Source organism: Puma concolor, chromosome C2 (assembly GCF_028749965.1).
Source record: "Puma concolor isolate L17-30 chromosome C2, mPumCon1.1.hap2, whole genome shotgun sequence".
Taxonomy (NCBI): Eukaryota; Metazoa; Chordata; class Mammalia; order Carnivora; family Felidae; genus Puma; species Puma concolor.
Genome location: NC_141675.1, coordinates 100932904 through 100950971, shown reverse-complemented (window position 1 = coordinate 100950971; position 18068 = coordinate 100932904). Strand labels below are relative to the sequence as shown.

The 18068-nt window shown below is 36.9% G+C and overlaps 1 protein-coding gene across 7 annotated transcripts in view; it reads right to left on the bottom strand.

The window, feature by feature from the left end:
* Positions 1–17841, bottom strand: part of BTLA (B and T lymphocyte associated) — a 67197-nt gene extending 49356 nt beyond the window's left edge. For 3 of the 7 annotated variants that reach the window (XM_086675445.1, XM_086675447.1, XM_086675446.1), the window contains exons 1-2: positions 16666–17841; positions 14872–14959 (exon numbers count right to left, since the gene is read on the bottom strand). The gene's annotated coding sequence lies outside the window, so the exon portion shown is untranslated. Of the gene's footprint in view, positions 1–14871; positions 14960–16665 lie in introns of those variants that run through there. The other 4 variants (XM_086675444.1, XM_086675443.1, XM_025913235.2 and 1 more) reach the window with 4 other exon arrangements.
* Positions 17842–18068: the final 227 nt, after the last annotated feature.

The following is an 18068-nucleotide window of genomic DNA, read 5'->3' as shown; positions in this document are numbered from 1 at the left end:
ACACACAAAACCCAGATAATGCACTGCCCAACAGACCACAGACGAAGACAGACTACCAATAGGCATAAATCTGCATGATGTCAGGGGTACCTGGGTGGCTCAGTCAGTTGGGCGTCTGACTTCAGCTCAGGTCATGATCTCGCAGTTCATGGGTTTGAGCCCTGCGTCGGGCTCTGTGCTGACAGCTCAGAGCCTGGAGCCTGCTCTGGATTCTGTGTCTCCCTCTCTCAATCTGTCCCTCCCCTGCTCGTGCTCTGCCTCTCTCTCTCTCTCTCTCAAAAATAAATAAACATTTAAAAAAATAATAATAATAAAAAAATTTTAAAAAATCTGCATGATGTCAACTCTGTGCTAGAGGAATAAGAGGCATGCAACAGGTATCTCTCAGATATGAGAATAAGAGAACCACCAAATAGCTAAGAGGACTAAATCACTGCAGCATATAGAAGGCCAAATGGAAAACAGCAGCTGAAACTGGGATGACAGTGCCCACTCAATCAGAAGGTAATCACAAAAGCCCACCGTCAGAGGGCTGGAAAAGCCTAGTCCCCATGAACCTTCAAAATGGAGCCTCATGGTCCCTCCCAGAACAGGGCCCTATTCTGAGTAGTAACTATTAGGAGTGACATCAGAGCAAAATAGAATAGAGATGATAAAGATGAAGAGAAAAAAAAAGGTTCATATAAAGGTGGGGAAGGGAAACAGAGTTCAAAAAGTGAGCCACAATATTTTTGAACTGTATATAAAAAAAAATAAAGAAAGAAAATAGAGCTTTCTGAAGTTATAAAAGCTATAGTGAATCATTCTTACTTTTAAAAATCTGGAAAAACTAAAAAACAGGAAAGTATTGATGTCAAGTCCCATACGAAATTATTAAAGGAAAGAGAATAAAAACAGAATAGCTTCTCTACAAACAATGAAAGCATTGCATAAAAGAAAGACATGTTTGCAGAAGAGATTCAAAAAAGATCTAAAAGAAATTAATTAACACAACACATGAAAGAACAATATAATTTAGATCAGAGAAATTCAAAATGAAGTGATAATTCAAAAAAGAATTAGAAATAAAATAACAAAACTTATTTCAAAACAAAGACTAAATTAGAAGGAACACAGGAGTGGATTAGCACAACAGAATGCCTTAATGAAATACAAAGTGAACATGAAACAATTTTTTAAATTCTAAAGAAATGAATAAGTAAAAAGGATTTGTAAACAAGAATTGAAAGTAGGCAAAGAAGATCCAATATGCAACACAGAAGAACTACAAATACAACCACAAAACAAGTAACAAAATGGCAATAAGTACATACCTATAAATAATTACTTTGAATGTAATGGAGTAAATGCTTCAATCAAAGGACATAGGATGATGCAATGGATAAAAACACAAGACTCATCTATATGTTGCCTACAAGAGACTCAATTCAGACCTAAAGACACATGCAGACTGAAAGTGAAGGGATAAAGAAACATTTAGCATGCAAATAAATGTAAAAAGAAAGCCAGAAGTGGCAATACTTACATCAGACAAGATAGACTTTAAAACAAAGACTGTAACAAGAGACAAATAAGGACATTATATAATCATAAAGGGAACAATCCATCAAGAAGACATAAGAATAAATATTTATGCACCCAACATGGAAGAACCCAAATACAAAGACAAACATAAAGGAAGTAATCAACAGTAATACAATAATAATAGGTGGCTATAATACACCATTTACATCAATGGACAGATAATCCAGGCAGAAAATCAACAAGGAAACGGTTGCTTTGAATGACACATTGGACCAGATGGGCCTTAACAGATATATTCAGAATATTTCATCCTAAAATAGAATGCATATTCTTTTAAGTGTACATGGAAATTTCTCCAGAATAGATCACATATTAGGCCACAAAACAAGTCTCAACAAACTCAAAAAGATTGAAATATGCATCTTTTCTGACCACATATTATGAACCTAGAAATCAACCACAAGAAAAAATCTAGAAAGAACAGATACATATGGAGGTTAAATAATACACTGCCAAACAATGAATGGGTTAACCAATAAATCAAAGAGGAAAAAAAATATATGGAGAAAAATGAAAATGAAAACACAATGGTCCAAAATCTTTGGGATACAGCAAAAGTGTTTCTAAGAGGAAAGTTTATAGCAATGCATCCTATCTCAAGAAGCAAGAAAAATCTCAAACGACTTAACCTTACATTTAAGGAGCTAAAAAAAGAACAAACAAAACCCCAAACCAGTAGAAGGAAGAAAATAATAAAGATTAGAGCAGAAATAAACAAAATAGATACTAAAAAAAGAATAGAATAGAATAGATTAATGAAACTAGGAGCTGATTCTTTGAAAAGATCAACAGAATTGATAAACCTTAGGCCAGACTTGTAAAAAAAAAAAAAAAAAACAAAAACATCGAGAAGACTCAAATAAACCAAATCAGGAATGAAAAAGGAGAAATAACAACTGACACCACAGAAATACAAAGGATTGTAACAGAATATTGTGAAAAATTATATGCCACAAAGATTGGACAACTAGAAGAAATGGATAAATTCCTAGAAACATATAACTTCCAAAAACTCAATCAGAAATAAATAGGAAATTTGAACAGACCAATTACTAGCAGTAATTGAATTGAATCAGTAATACTAACAAACAAAACTCCAGGACCAGACAGCTTCACAGGTGAATTCAACCAACCATAAAGAAGAGTTAATACCTATTCTTCTCAAACTATTCCAAAAACTCAAAGAGGACAGAAAGCTTCCAAATTTATTCTATGAGACCAGCATTACTCTGATACCAAAACCAGAAAAGACACTACAAAAAAGAGAACTAGAGGCCAATACTTCTGACGAACAAAGGTGCAAAAATCCTCAACAAAATATTAGCAAACTGAATCCAACAATACATCTAAAAAAATCACTCACCAGGATCAAATGGGATTTATTCCCAGGAAGTAAGGGTAGTTCAATATTTGCAAATCAATCAGTGTGACACATTACATCAAAAAGAGAAATAATAAGAACTATATGATCATTTCAATAGATACAGAAAAAAGCATTTCACAAAGTACAACATCCATTCATGATAAAAACCCTCAACAAAGTAGGTTTAGAGGGAACATATCTCAACTAAATAAAGGCCATATATGAAAAACTCACAGCTAACATCATACTCAGTAGTGAAAAACTGAGAGCTTTTCCGCTCAAGTCAGGAATAAGACAAGGATGTCCATTCTCATCAGTTTTATTCAACATAGTACTGGAAGTCCTACCCACAGCAATCAGATGAGAAAAAGAAATAAAACTCATCCATATCGGTAAGGAAAAAATAAAACTTTCACTCTTTGACATGACACTGTAAACAGAAAACCCTAAAGACTCCACCAAAAAACTACTAGAACTGATAAACAAATTTAGTAAGGTCACAGGATACAAAATCAATGTACAGAAATCCTTGCATTTCTATACACTAATAATGAAGCAGCAGAAAGAAATTAAGAAAGCAATCTCATTTCTAATTGCACCAAAAATAATAACATACCTAGGAATAAACTTAACCAAGGAGGTGAAAGACCTGGATTCTGAAAACTATAAAACATTTAGGAAAGAAACTGAAGATGTTCCATGCTCATGGATTGGATGAACAAATATTTTTAAATGTCCATACTATCCAAAGCAATCTACAGATTTAATGTAATCCCTATCAAAATACAAATAGCATTTTTCACAGAATTAGAAGAAACAATCCTAAATTTTTCATGGAACTACAAAAGACCCTGAATAGCAAAAGCAATTTTGAAAAAGAAAAACAAAGCTGTAGGTATCATGATTCCAGACTTCACATTATATTATAAAGCTGTAGTCATCAAAACAGTATGGTAATAGCACAAAAATAGACACACAGATCAACAGAACAGACCAGAAAGCCCAGAAATAAACCTGTAATTATATGGTCAATTAATCTTTTTTTTTAAAACTTTTTCAAATGTTTATTTATTTTTGAGAGAGAGAGAGACAGAATATGAGTGGGGGAGGGGCAGAGAGTGAGGGAGACACAGAATCCAAAGCAGGCTCCAGGCTCTGAGCCGTCAGCACAGAGCCTGACACGGGGCTAGAACTCACGAACCGTGAGATCATGACCTGAGCTGAAGTTGGACGCTCAACCGATTGAGCCACCCAGGTGCCCCTATGGTCAATTAATCTTTGACAAATGAGACAAGAATATGCAATGGGAAAAAGACAGTGTCCTCAACAAATGGCTTTGGGAAAACTGGTCAGAAATATGTGAAAGAATGAAACTGGACCACGTTCTTATATAAGACACAGAAATAAAATCAAAATGGATTAAGAACCTAAATATGTGGGGCGCCTGGGTGGCTCAGTCGGTTAAGCATCCAACTTCGGCTCTGGTCATGATTTCGCAGTTCGTGAGTCCGAGCCCCTCACTGGGCTCTGTGCTGACGGCTCAGAGCCTAGAGCCTGTTTTGAGTTCTGTGTCTCCCTCTCTCTCTGCCCCTCCCCTGCTCACGCTCCATCTCTCTCTCTCTCTCTCAAAAATAAACATTTAAAAAAATTTTAAGAAAAGAACCTAAATATGAGACCTGAACTGATAAAAATCCTAGAAGAAAGCACAGGCAGTAATTTCTCTTACATCAGCCAGCCATATAACAACTTTTTTCTAGATAGGTCTCCAGAAGCAATGCAAACAAAAACAAAAATAAACTATAGAGACTATATCAAAATAAAAATCTGCACAGCAAAGGAAACAATCAGCAAAACTAAAAGACAACCTACTGAAAGGAAGAATAACATATTTGATAAAGGATTAGTATATAAAACATATAAAGAACTTATACAACTCAACACCAAAAGCCCCCGAATAATCCAATTAAAAAATGGGCAGAAGACAGGAACAGACATTTCTGCAAAGATGACATACAGATGGCAAACAGACACATGAAAAGATGCTCAACATCACTTATTATCAGGGAAATTAAAATCAAAGCCACAATGAGATATCACCTCACACCTGTCAGAATGGCTAAGTCAAAACCATAATAAACAGTAAGTGTTGGTAAGGATGTGGAGAAAAAGGAACCCTCATGCACTGTTGCTGGGAATGCAAACTGGTGTGGCCACTGTGGAAGACAGTATTAAAAATTTAATTTAATTTAAAAAATAAAATTAGAACTACCATTTGATCTAGTAATTGCACTACTAGGTATTTACTCAAAGAATATGAGAATACTAATTTGGAAGAATATATACACCTCTATGGGGTGCCTGGGGGGCTCAGTCAGTTAAGCGTCTGACTTCGGCTCAGGTCATGATCTCACGGTTTGTGAGTTTGAGCCCCGTGTCGGGCTCTGTGCTGACAGCTTGGAGCCTGGAGCCTGCTTCAGATTCTGTGTCTCCCTCTCTCTCTGCCCCTCCCCCACTCATACTCTGTCTCCATCTGTCTCTCAAAAAAGAATAAACATTAAAAAAAATTTTTTTAAAAAAGAAAGAATATATGCACCTCTAGGTTTATTGTGGTATTATTTACAATAGCCAAGTTATGGAAGCAGTCCAAATGTCCATCAATAGGTGAATGGTTAAAGAAGACGTGGAATATATATACAATGGAATATTATTTCAGCTATGAATGAAATCTTGCCATTTGCAACAACCTGGATGCATTTAGAGAGTATAATGTTGAGTGAAATAATTCAGTCAGAGAAAGACAAATACCATATGGTTTCACTCATATGTGGAATTTAAGAAACAAAACAAATAACCAAAAGGAAAAAGGAGGCAAACCAAAAAACAAATTCTTAACTACAGAGAATAAACAGATGGTTACCAGAAGGGAGGTGGGTAGAGGGATGGGTGAAATAGGTGAGGGGGATTAAGAGTAAGAGTATACTTATCTTGATGAGCACTGAGTAATGTATAGAATTGCTGAATCACTACATCTGAAACTAATATATCACTGTATGTTAACTAAAGTGGAATTAAATTAAACTAAATTAAATTAAAATTAAAAAACAAAAAACAAACCAAAACAGAAGATGCAATATGGGATTAATATAAATCCTTGGTGAAGAAAAAAAGCAAGAGAATAAAAATACTTAAAAATATAATTAAACAGTTTTCCTGAAAACAAACAAAATATTGGCATCCAGACTATTATGTGTGTAATGTGGGATAAAGTAAGTATGTATTTATAAAATAGTATAATTCTACCAATTCCTGTGTCTCTAAGGACCATGAGTCCCAATGAAAGAAAGGAGATAAAGATGTAACATAGAGGTCAAAGACTGTAGCATCCTCAAATTTTGGATGGTGGTATTAAATATTTTACCCTAAAGTATGTATAAATATATTTTTAAACACGGAACTAGGAGATAGTTGGATAGAAAAAAAAAAAGGAAAGAAAGGAGGGAAGGAAGGAGGGAGAGAAGACAGAAGAAGGAGGGAGGGAGATCTTTTAAGATCTATCCACCCAAGAGGCCTAAAAACTGACCAACCCAGTAGCAATAAGCATCTCTAGTACTGAACTGTGTGGTCTTAACATTTTCCACTTGAAAACAAAACAAAGCAAACAAAGACAACAACCAAACACCGGGGCCTGTTGGAGAAAGTTAATTCAGCGCATAGGGCAGGAAACGTACAAAATAAACCTAGAACATCTTGTCAGAAAGATAGCAAGGAAGTTATGAAAGATTACTAGGTTATATCAAAAGGGTTTGAAGAAAACTTGAAGAGGATCCTAATGGCCAAAGGTGGAACAATAGAGCATTTAAATAGATAACTGCAATTTATTAAAATCTATCAAGTGTGAGGAAATAACTGAGCAGGAAGAAAACATAAAGCAGGGTGCTTATCCCAGCAAGACCAAGACAGAAAACCTCATGTCAGTTTGAGGGGTTTGTCTTCTAGGTGGATTGAGCACAGTGATACTGAATCATGACTGTGTTTGCAGACATGATTCTAGGACAATCTATTACTCAAGAAAAATCAGAACAGCCATGGACCTACTGGAGCCTTTACCCAGAGTCAGGGAAGGATTATTCCTACTGAATAAAATTTCAAAGAATGGTGAAGGATAAAAAAAAAAAAAAAAAAAAAGTGATGTTTTGATTATAATCCATGTGACTTGTTTATTCAACATATCAGTTACATGTATAAAATATAACTCCGTCCCCATGGAGCAGACAATCTAGAAAGATTTTACATGCATACAAATAACAATAATGCAAAATAGTATGAAATTTGTGCCACAATAGAGGCACAATCAAAATTCTATAGTTCAGTAGGCAGAAATATCACTTCTGACAATGGTGAGAGAGAAAAGTGGGATCAGAGCTGGTCTTTCAAGGATGAGTGGCATCTAGTAGGCAGAGATGACAGGGAAATCATGCTAGTCTAAGGAAATAGATTGAACAGAAATGCAGGATAGGAAAGCACAGGGACTGTCTTGAATTGCAATAGGAAATTCCAACTGTGTGGAGAGAAGGTATGTGATGAAGAAGTGAGAGACAAGGCTGGAAAGATGATTTGGGAACAGGCAGCTTCACAGGCCTGCATCATCAGTGTAAAGGCTTGGAATTTATCCCATAATAGAGAGTCACTGAAAGTTTTCAAATGAAATAAAAGTCCTACCAACTAAAAAGCATTTTAGAGTACATGAAGGATAGGCTCAAAGAAAGAGCATGCAGAAACAGAGGGACCAGTGAGGAGGCCATGGCAGTCATTAAAGAACCGGGCTGCCATGGTGGCAGTGGGGATGGAAAGGAAGAAAGGGGTGCCAGAAATATTTTGAATGAAATCTCAAAATAGATTTTTGATGAATGACTAGATACGGAGTTGAGAAACTTGAAGCAGATGAGGTTAACTGAAACTACATGATCAGAAAGAGCTACGATTGGAGAGGAGAGAATTTTGTGTCTTCTCAACTTGCAGTATGTTGGGTGGGAGAAGCAGGAATCAGAGAAGAGCTGGGGAGAAACTGGAATCAGAGAAGAGCTGGGGCAGGAAACAGTTTTATGAGACAGGCCCAAAATGCAACTCTGGGAGAGTAAATGAGCACTCAAGGAAGTGCAGAGGAAGAAAAGAAGGGAATCAGTGACAGGCTCTTGGGAGAGACTGGTATTTGGTGAGGGCAGAAGGAATCAATGGAGAGTAGGGTAGACCCAGTGCAAATTCTCTGGCATAGTCTCCCAGGGCTTGCGCTGCCTACCCTGGGTTGATTACATCAACCCACCCGTTCCACTAGACACTCACTACCCAACAGAAGGCACACTGTAGAGTAGCACTTCACAACCTGTGATGAAAGACCCATTTTTCCTTTTCGATTTGTTAGAATCAATACTTGTATAAAATCAATATAAGTTAATCACTAAAAAAGAAAATGATCAAGTGCTTCGATGTTTTGGCAATATAAACTGCTGTGAAAGTTTTTGAAAGCTTACTTTCAATTTCTGTACTTACACCATGGTAAATATAAACACCGACATATCCAAGTAGCGTAAGAGGAACTGACACCAAGACAGGATGCTGTTTCTAGTTCTGTTATTACCACTGTGACTACTGACAACCCTTTTAACTTCTTTGAGCTTACAGTCCCTTGTTTGTAAAGTAAGACGATTAAATCTGTCCTATAAAGTCTAGATTGTATGGTGTTTAAATGTTAGTTGAAACCACAATGGCCTGATTAAATTATCATTCTGCCCATTCTCACTTCCGTGCCTAAATGGGAAAGAACTGTTTTCATCTCCTGGAGTATTTCCCCCCTCCTAATATTTTAAAGTGTATTGTTGTATTTTGAGGCTAGGAGCCTCAGGGAGCCAGATTTTCTGCAAAACTATTCTGAACTAATCTCTAGTTGTCTCTAATCATGGTACATCAAAACCACAGGAAATCTAAAACAAAAACCTTAATCTGAATCACAGAGCCAATTTACATAATAGGATCCATGATTCACCTACTCAGGATTCCAGGCTACCAGCACCGGGCTGAGGGTGTGCACATTTCCACATGCCCCAGTCGATTTGAGATGGTCAGTGGCATTTATCATACCCTGTTGATCTTCTTGCTAACGGGCATACAGTAAATGCCCAACAACTCTTTCCCAAGTAAATAAATGAATGAAGGTGAATGCCTCATGTCCTACAAAAGCCTTCCACACCCAGGGTGACATTGTTTCTCTTTATTCAGTGTTTCCCTAGCACTTATTCCGTGAAGAAATTACCTGTTTCCTGTCATTTGCTGTAGGAATTGTGATTCACATCTCTGAAAAATGCCTGTCTGGACTGAACTGTGTTCCTCCCCTTTCTCCAAATTCATATGTTAAAGCCCTACCTCTCAATGTGACTGTATTTGGAGATAGGATCTGTAAGAGGGTAATAAAGGTTAGGAGAAATAATAACAATGAGGCCTTGATATGTTAGGGCTGGCATCCTTATATGAAGAAGAAATCTCTCTCACTCTCCCTGCACATCGCAGAGGAAAAGCCATATGAAGAGAGAGTGAGAAGACAGCCATCTGTAAACCAAGAAAAAAGTCCCTGCCGGAAACAGAATTTGCCAGTATCTTGATCATGAACTGTGAGACATTGCTTAAGCCACCTAGTCTGTGGTATTTTGTTATGGCGGGCCAAGCAGACTAATACAATACCCTTTCCTGATTTCTCTCATGCATGCATCAGATGATTGAATGAAACTAGTTCCATAAAAGCAAGAAAACAGGACTATTCACAAATACATGAAAATTAACTCTTGAACAACTATTGAGTCAAAAAGGAAATCAGAAGAAAATTAAAAAACATCTCAAGACAAACACAAATGAAAACAAAACATACCCAAACCTATGGGATGCAGGAAAAGTAGCAATATGGATGTTTATGATGATAAATAGCTATATTAAAAAAGAAGGAAGATCACAAATAGTAACTCTACACCTCAAAGAACCGGAAAAAGAATAAACTAGGCTCAACATTGGCAGAAGAAAGGCAAAACAAGTATCAGAGCAGAAAAAAAAAAAAAAAAAATGAAAGAGACTAGAAAGACAATTATAAAGATCAATGAAACTAAGAGGATAAACAAAATAGAAAAATCACTAAGAAAAAAAACAGGGAAGACTCAAAATCACAAATAAAAGGAGACATTATAGCTGATAACATAGAAATACTAAGGATCATAGGAAACTACTATGAACAATTATGTGCCAACAAATTAGATAAACTAGAAGAAATGGATAAATTACTGGAGGCATATAATTTATCAAGATTGAAGCAGGAAGAAATAGAAAATGTGAACAGACTGATAACAAATAATGAAATTGCATCAGTAACCAAAACATCTCTCTCAACAAAGAAAACTCGAGGACTATCTGGCTTCACTGGTGAATTCTACCAAACATTTAAAGAAGAATTAATACCAATCCTTTTCAAATTCTTCCAAAAAATTAAAAAAAAAGGAGGAAACACTTCTAAATTCATTTTACAAGACCAACAATATCCTGGTATTAAAGACAGACAAGGGCCCTACAAGAAAATTACAGGTCAATATCTCTGATGAACATAAATGCAAAAAATCCTCAACAAACCAAATTTAGTAGTACATTAAAGGAATCTGGGGAACCTGGGTGTCTCAGTCGATTGGGTATCCAACTTTGGCTCAGGTCATGAACTCACAGTTTGTGAGTTCGAGCCTCTTGTCGGGCTCTGTGCTGACAGCTTGGAGCCTAGAGCCTACTTCAGATTTGTGTCTCCCTCTCTCTCTGCCCCTCCCCTGCAAATGCTCTCTCTCAAAAAATGAATGTTAAGGGGTGCCTGGGTGGTTCAGTCAGTTAAGCATCTGACTTCAGCTCAGGTCATGATCTTGCAATTCGTGAGTTCAAGCCCCACGTTGGGCTCTGTGCTGACAGCTCGGAGCTTTGAGCCTGCTTCAGATTCTCTGTCTCCTCTCTCTCTGCCCCTCCCCAACTCATGCTCTGTCTCTCTCTCTCTCAAAAATAAACATTAAAAAATTAAAAAAAATAAATATTAAAAAATTTTTAAAAAGGAATCATACACATGATCAAGAGAGATTTATTCCTGAATGTTTCAAAATATGCAAGTCAACAAATATGTTACAGCACATTAATACAATTAAGGATAAAAAGAATATGAGCATCCCAATGTATGAAGAAAAAATTTTGGACAAAATTCAACATTCTTTCATGATAAAAACTCTCAACAAGTTAGGTACAGATGGACTGCATCTCAACATAATAAAGGCTATCTATGATAAGCCCACAGCTAACATCATACTCAATGGTGAAAAGCTAAAAAGTTTTCCCCTAAGAGCAGAAACAAGTCAAGAATCCCCACTCTCATCACTTCTATTCAACATTGTAGTGGAAGTCCTAGCCCAAGAAATCAGACAAAAAAAAAGGGGGGGGGGCATGGAAATAGTAAAGGAAGAAGTTAAATCTTCTTTGTCTGTAGATAATATTATATATAGAACAGCCTAGTGTCTGTCAAAAAACTATTAGGCTAATAAATTTAGTAAAATTTCAGGATACAAAATCAATACACAAAAACAAGTTGTTCTTCTATATACTAATAGTGCACTATTCAAAAAAGAAATTAATAAAACAACCCTATTTACAATAGATTCAAAACCAATAAAATATTCAGTAATAAATTTAACCAAGGGGGTGAAAAACTATAAAATATTGATGAGAGAAACTGAAGATGATACAAATAAATGGAAAGATATTCCGTGTTTATGGATTGAAAGAATATTGTGAAAATGTCCATACTACTCAAAGCAATCCATAGATTCAATGCAATCCCTATCAGAATTCCAATGGTATTTTTCACAGAAATAGAAAAATCAATCCTAAAATTCATATGGAAGCACAAAACACCATGAACAGCCAAAGCAATCTTGGGGAAGAACAAACTAGAGACATCACACTACCTGCTTTCAAACTGTATTATAAAACTGTAGTAATACAAACAGTATGGTATTGACATAAAATCAAACATACAGACAAATGGAACAGAATCAAGAGCCCAGAAAGAAACCCACACATACATGGTCAATTAATTTTCAACAAAGGTGTCAAGAATAAACAGTGCGGAAAGGAGAGTTGCTTCAATAAATAATGTTGGGGAAACTGGATATACACATGCAGAGGAATGAAATTTGGGACCCCTACCTTATACCACACACAAAAATCAACTAAAGTGTATTAAAGACTTGCCGATAAGACCTAAAACCATTAAGCTCCTAGAGGAGAACATAGCAGACCATTGGCATTGGTTAGGCAATGATTTTTTTTTTTTTGGATTTGCCAACAAAATCTAAGGCAACAAAAGCAAAAATAAACAAATGGGACTACATCAAACTAAAAAACTTCTGTACAGCAAAGGAAACGATCAACAAAATAAAGGGCAACCTATGGAGTAGGAGAAAATATTTACAACCACATATTCAAAAAAGGGTTAATATCCAAATTATACAGGAACTCCTACACTTCAATAGCAAAAAACCCCACATGACCCCATTAAAAAATGGGCAAAGGACTTGAATAGACATTTTTTTCCAAATAAGACATACAAATGGCTAACAGATACATGAAAAGATGTTCAACATCACTCACTAATCATGAGGGAGATGCAAATCAATACAGTAATAAAATATCACCTCACATCTGTTGGGATGGCTATTGTCAAAAAGAGATAACAAGTGCTGGTGAGGATGTGAAGAAAAAGGACTTGATACACTGTCAGTGGGAATGTAAACTGGTATGAAACTGGTATGAGACTGGTATAGATGGTATGAAAAACAACACGGATGTTTCCTCAAGAAATTAAAACCGGAACTACCATATGATCCCGATACCTCGCTTCTGGATGTGTATCTCAAGGAAATGAAATCATTATCTCAAGGAGATATCTACACTCCCATGGTCATTGCAGCATTATATATGATAGACAAGATATTGAACAACCTAATTGTCCTTCAAAAGATAATGGATAAAGAAAATGTGACACACACACACATCATATACACAATAGAATATTATTCAGCCTTTAAAAAGAAGAAAATCTTGTCATTTGCAATAACGTGGATGACTCTGGAGGGCATTTCACCAAGTGAAATCAGCTAGATAGAAAACAAATACCACACATTATCACTTATATGTAGAGTCTTAAAAAAAAAAAAAGCCAAACTCATAGAACTAGAGAGTAGAATGGTGGTTATCAGGGGCTGGAGGAAATATGGAGGGGTTGGTAAAAAGGTACATTAACTTTTAGTTATGAGATGAATAAGGTATCAAGATCTAATGAATTGTATGGTGACTACAGTTGCCAATACTTGAATGGATTTTAAGTGTTCTCACCCACCTACCCTCACCCAAAAAAAGGGAAATATGTGGTGATGGGTGTGATGGATGTGTTAAGTCTAAGAATCCTTTTACGGTTTATTTATATATCAAATAATCACTTTGTACACAGTAAACACAATTATACTTTGATAAGACAAAAATAATTTGAGTCCATTTCCCTAATTTTAGAAGGATAAATATGAAGGGTAGCAAAGGTGTTATGAGATTGAAACTGCAAATAATTACAAAAACAGAACCACAAATATTTGCAAATCACGTATTTGATAAAGGGTTAATAACCAAAATAAACTGGATGCATCACTGTTAGTCAATAAATGGACGGATGAGAATCTCAAACGCAAAGGATGTTCAGCAACATCATCAATTTCCTTCCTCCATCACCACAAGAAATACCAGGAGAGAGAGGTAGTGATTTTTGGTAACTGACATCTCCAGTATGCTTAAATACTTAATTCTTGTGCTATTCTACTGCCCTCTGCTGGACGTATGTGATACTCAAAACTAGGTCTAGAGTGGTGGCTATAGTGCCCATTATCATATTAGCAGCAGCATTAAAGGTCAAGCACTGTGCTAAGTGCTTTACATGCACTATTGAATTCAATCCTCTTAATAACTCTATAGCTAGAAAATGCTATTCTCATTTTGTAGGTGAGGAACCTGGAGGTTCAAAGGCAAGCAAACTAAGTTTACATAACTAAAGAAAGGGAACTGGGAATTAAATACTGGCTCTAGAACCCAGCTCTCAGCTACCTCTTGTTCATTAAATACAAAACTTTCATACTATCAACTGTATTAGAAATAAACCTGGAAAGGTATTTTCATTTGAGACCTGTTTATTCACTAACAATGGAATTGAGAATATGACCTTTATTCTAAAAGCCCAAATGTATATCTTCTAAGTTTTCCCTCTTAGGAAGCCCCCAAATTATTCAAAAAGGAAAAGTTTACTCCTCAATCAAGAGCAGGAGAGTGTTTCTTAGGGGTTCTCACGTGTGATCCATGAATCTCCTGCATCAGAATCATGTGAATTACTTGTTCAGTACACAGAATCCCAGGCATCCAGATGTACTATTGGAGGTAGAGAGGACAGAACGTTACTATGGCATCATGTGTTACTAGTGTAGGGATGGACAGAAAGAAAAATCAAAGACGATTCCTAGGATTTTTGGCTCAGCAACAGGATTGGTAGTAATGACATTAATTGAGATGGGGAAAATTGGAAGAAGAGAATGGGTTTTTAGCAGTTCACTTGTGATAGGTGGGTGTTTGGCAGTGGATACAAAACTGGGAGCTTTGATTTTGACATGTTAAGTCTGTAATGTCTAACAGACAGCCAAATAAAAATGGAAAACAGAGGAAACTACAAAGGAAATAACTGAGACGTACTTTTTTAAATTCAAAACTGTGTAAGATCGATCCATGTTGTGTTATGTTTATCTATTCTGTTTCTAATAGCCATGTAGTACCTTGTAACCCTACCAATGAAAATAGCCAGATTGCTTTCAACTTCTGTTACCACAAACAATACAGCAATGGCATCCTCCTATCTGTTCCCTGTAAAATAATAATAAATATATATTGATCCTTGCCCTCAGCTCTTAACACAAGGCTCCTAAACCTCTTAGAAATTCCTAAGTGATAAGAACACTAAGAGCATCTTTTGTTCTACTGAGGTGATTCTGGGTAGGTTCTTGGTTGGCTGCTGGTAACCAGGAAGACCAAGCCATGATTAGAAGCTTGGAATTTTCAATCCCACCCATCATCCTCCAGAGAGAGAGGGGCTAGAAATAGTTAATGATTGATTATGCCTATGTGAGCAAGTCTTCATAAAATCTCAATAGTACAGGGTTACTTTCAGTTGGCCAAACACAGCCACACCGGGAGGGTGAAGCATCCCAATTCCACAGGGACAAAAGCTCCCGCACTCAGGACCCTCCCGGACCTCATGCTATATAGAACTCTTCATCTGTATCCTTTATCATATCTTTTAATAAACCGGTAAAACATTAAGTGCTTCTCTGTGTTCTGTGAGCCACTCTAGAAAATTGAGACCGAGGAGGGCATTGTGGGAACCTATAATTTGTAGCCAAATTGGACTAAGTTGTGAGTAACCTGGGGAGCTATTACTTGGAACTGGGATCTGAAGTAGGGTGGATAAGTCTTACGGGACTGAGCTCTTAAACTTTGGGACCGATACCATCTCCAGGTAGTGAGAACTGAGTTGAATTACAGGACGCCTAACTGGTGTCACAGAAAATTGCTTGACGTAGGGAAAAACCTCCACACATTTGGTGACTAGAAGTAAAATGTTCTACACAAGTAGTAAAGGAGAAACACAGGTGAAAAATATATCCCTATAAGATCTTCTGCATCTATTCCTTTGCATTATACACTCAAGAGTGAGACATTCTTAATTTGACCAGGTATTACCAGATTCATCCCTGAAATGGCTGTGTCAGTCTACACTCCAGCAGTGCACAAGGGTTGGTTCCAATATCTTCACATGTCTTTGAATGCCTGCCATTATCCAACAAAATGTTTGCCAACTGAATAGGTACAAAGAAGCATCTTGTTTTAACATCTTTCTGGTAAGTTTGACTATCTTTTTTTCTATTTTTTATTGTTTATTTTTGAAAAAGATGGGGGTGGGGAGAATCTCAAGCAGGCTCCGCTCCATCAGTGCAGAGCCTGACATGGGGCTCGAACTCACAAGCTGTGAGATCAAGACCTGAGCAGCAATCAAGAGTTAAACACTTAACCAATGGAATCGCCCAGATACTCCAAGTTTGAGTATCTACACATCTTAGCTTTTTGAGTTTTTCTTCTATAAACTGCCTATTCATATTTCATCTTTTTAAAAAAATTTAGAATTCCTGGCTGTGGACTTTGAGTCTATAAAGTGGCCCACAACGATCCTTGCCTCACAGCATTCACATCTTTGTATAGTTGCCTTCCACACTGGATAGGGCTGACCTGTGCAACCACACCGGATAGGGCTGACCTGTGTAACCACACCGGATAGGGCTGACCTGTGTAACCACACCGGATAGGGCTGACCTGTGAAACCACACTAGATAGGGTTGGATACTAAGGAAACCACGCTGTGTGAATTCTCAGACTAGGTCACAAAATATACTGTGGTTTCTGCCGTACTCTCTCGATGACTTGTTCTTGGAAAAGCCCTGTCATGTCGCGAGGACACTCAAGAAACCTGATGGAGAGGTCCACATGGTGAGAAATAATCACTAGTCAGCACCAACCTGCTGGTCATCTGCCAAGACAGTCATCTTAGAAGTGGATCCTCCAGGTCCAATCAAACCTTCAAGCACCTGCAACCATGGCCAACATGCTGACCGGCAACATCACTAAGACCTTGCCCAGAAACACAGCTAAGCCACTCCCAAATTCCTGATCTACAGAGACTGTGAGATAATAAGTGATTATTACTGTTTTAAGCCACTAACATTTTGGGGCAATTTGTTATGCAATGGACTGACACCCTGATTTTTCTCTGTTGTTGATTTGTAGGATTTCCTTGGATAGTCTAAAAAGATGAGTCTCCTGTCAGTTTTAGACTTTATAAATATCCTTTTCCAGACTACCGTTTAATAGAAAATTTGTCTGTATTATCTTTTTAAAACAAATTCATAATTTTGATATAGTAAAATTCATTTATTTGCTGAATTACGGTTCATGCTGGGTAGGGGGAAGGACTGGTTTTCAAGGAAACTTCTACATACTAGGTCACAAGGTATTTCCTATATTTTCTTCTAGAAAGTTTTTAATTTTACCTGTGATGGCTGTTCTGGCCTACTTCATCCTCTCTTCAGGGAAGGTTTACCTCAATTCAGGCATATGTAATTTTTTGCTGCAAGAATATGCCCCTTCAAATCTTTGCAAGTAGAAAGAGTGTAAGTTATAAATTCAAAGCATTTTCCATTCTGTAGCTTAACAAGTAATAAGGTTTACCTATAAAGCTCACGTGCTTTTAAGAGTTCCTTCTAACAAGCTGTTATTCTTACCTAATATTTTAGGAAAATCTAGGCTTGAGTTGCTTGGTTGTCTGTCCTTACTTCAAATAGAAGTCTATATCCTAAAAAATAAATCAAGCATTATTTAGGTAAGTGAGCTTCACAGAGTGCTTTAGGAGCTCTCAAGTCATTATCACATCATCATGTATTTCCAGAATAAATCATTCATGTGCAGAGGTCAGAATAAACATTCTTCTATTTGGCTTAGCTGAGGAGTATATTTTGAAGCTAGTGTTTTAAAGTTTATTTGACAGAGAGAGAGAGATAGAGGGCACACATGAGTGAAGGAAGGGCAGAGAGAGAGGGAGAGAGGGAATCCCAAGCAGGCGCCATGCTCAGCACAGAGCCCCATGTGGGGTTCAATCTCATGGAGCTGTTAGATCATGACCTGAACTGAAATCAAGAGTCAGAAAAAAAAAAAAAAAAAAAAAAAAAAAAAAAGCCCCGCATCAGGCTCTGGGCTGATGGCTCAGAGCCTGGAGCCTGTTTCCGATTCTGTGTTTCCCTCTCTCTCTGCTCCTCCCCCGTTCATGCTCTCTCTCTGTCCCAAAAATAAAAATTAAAAAAAAACGTTGAAAAAAAAATTAAAAAAGGGGGCGCCTGGGTGGCGCAGTCGGTTAAGCGTCCGACTT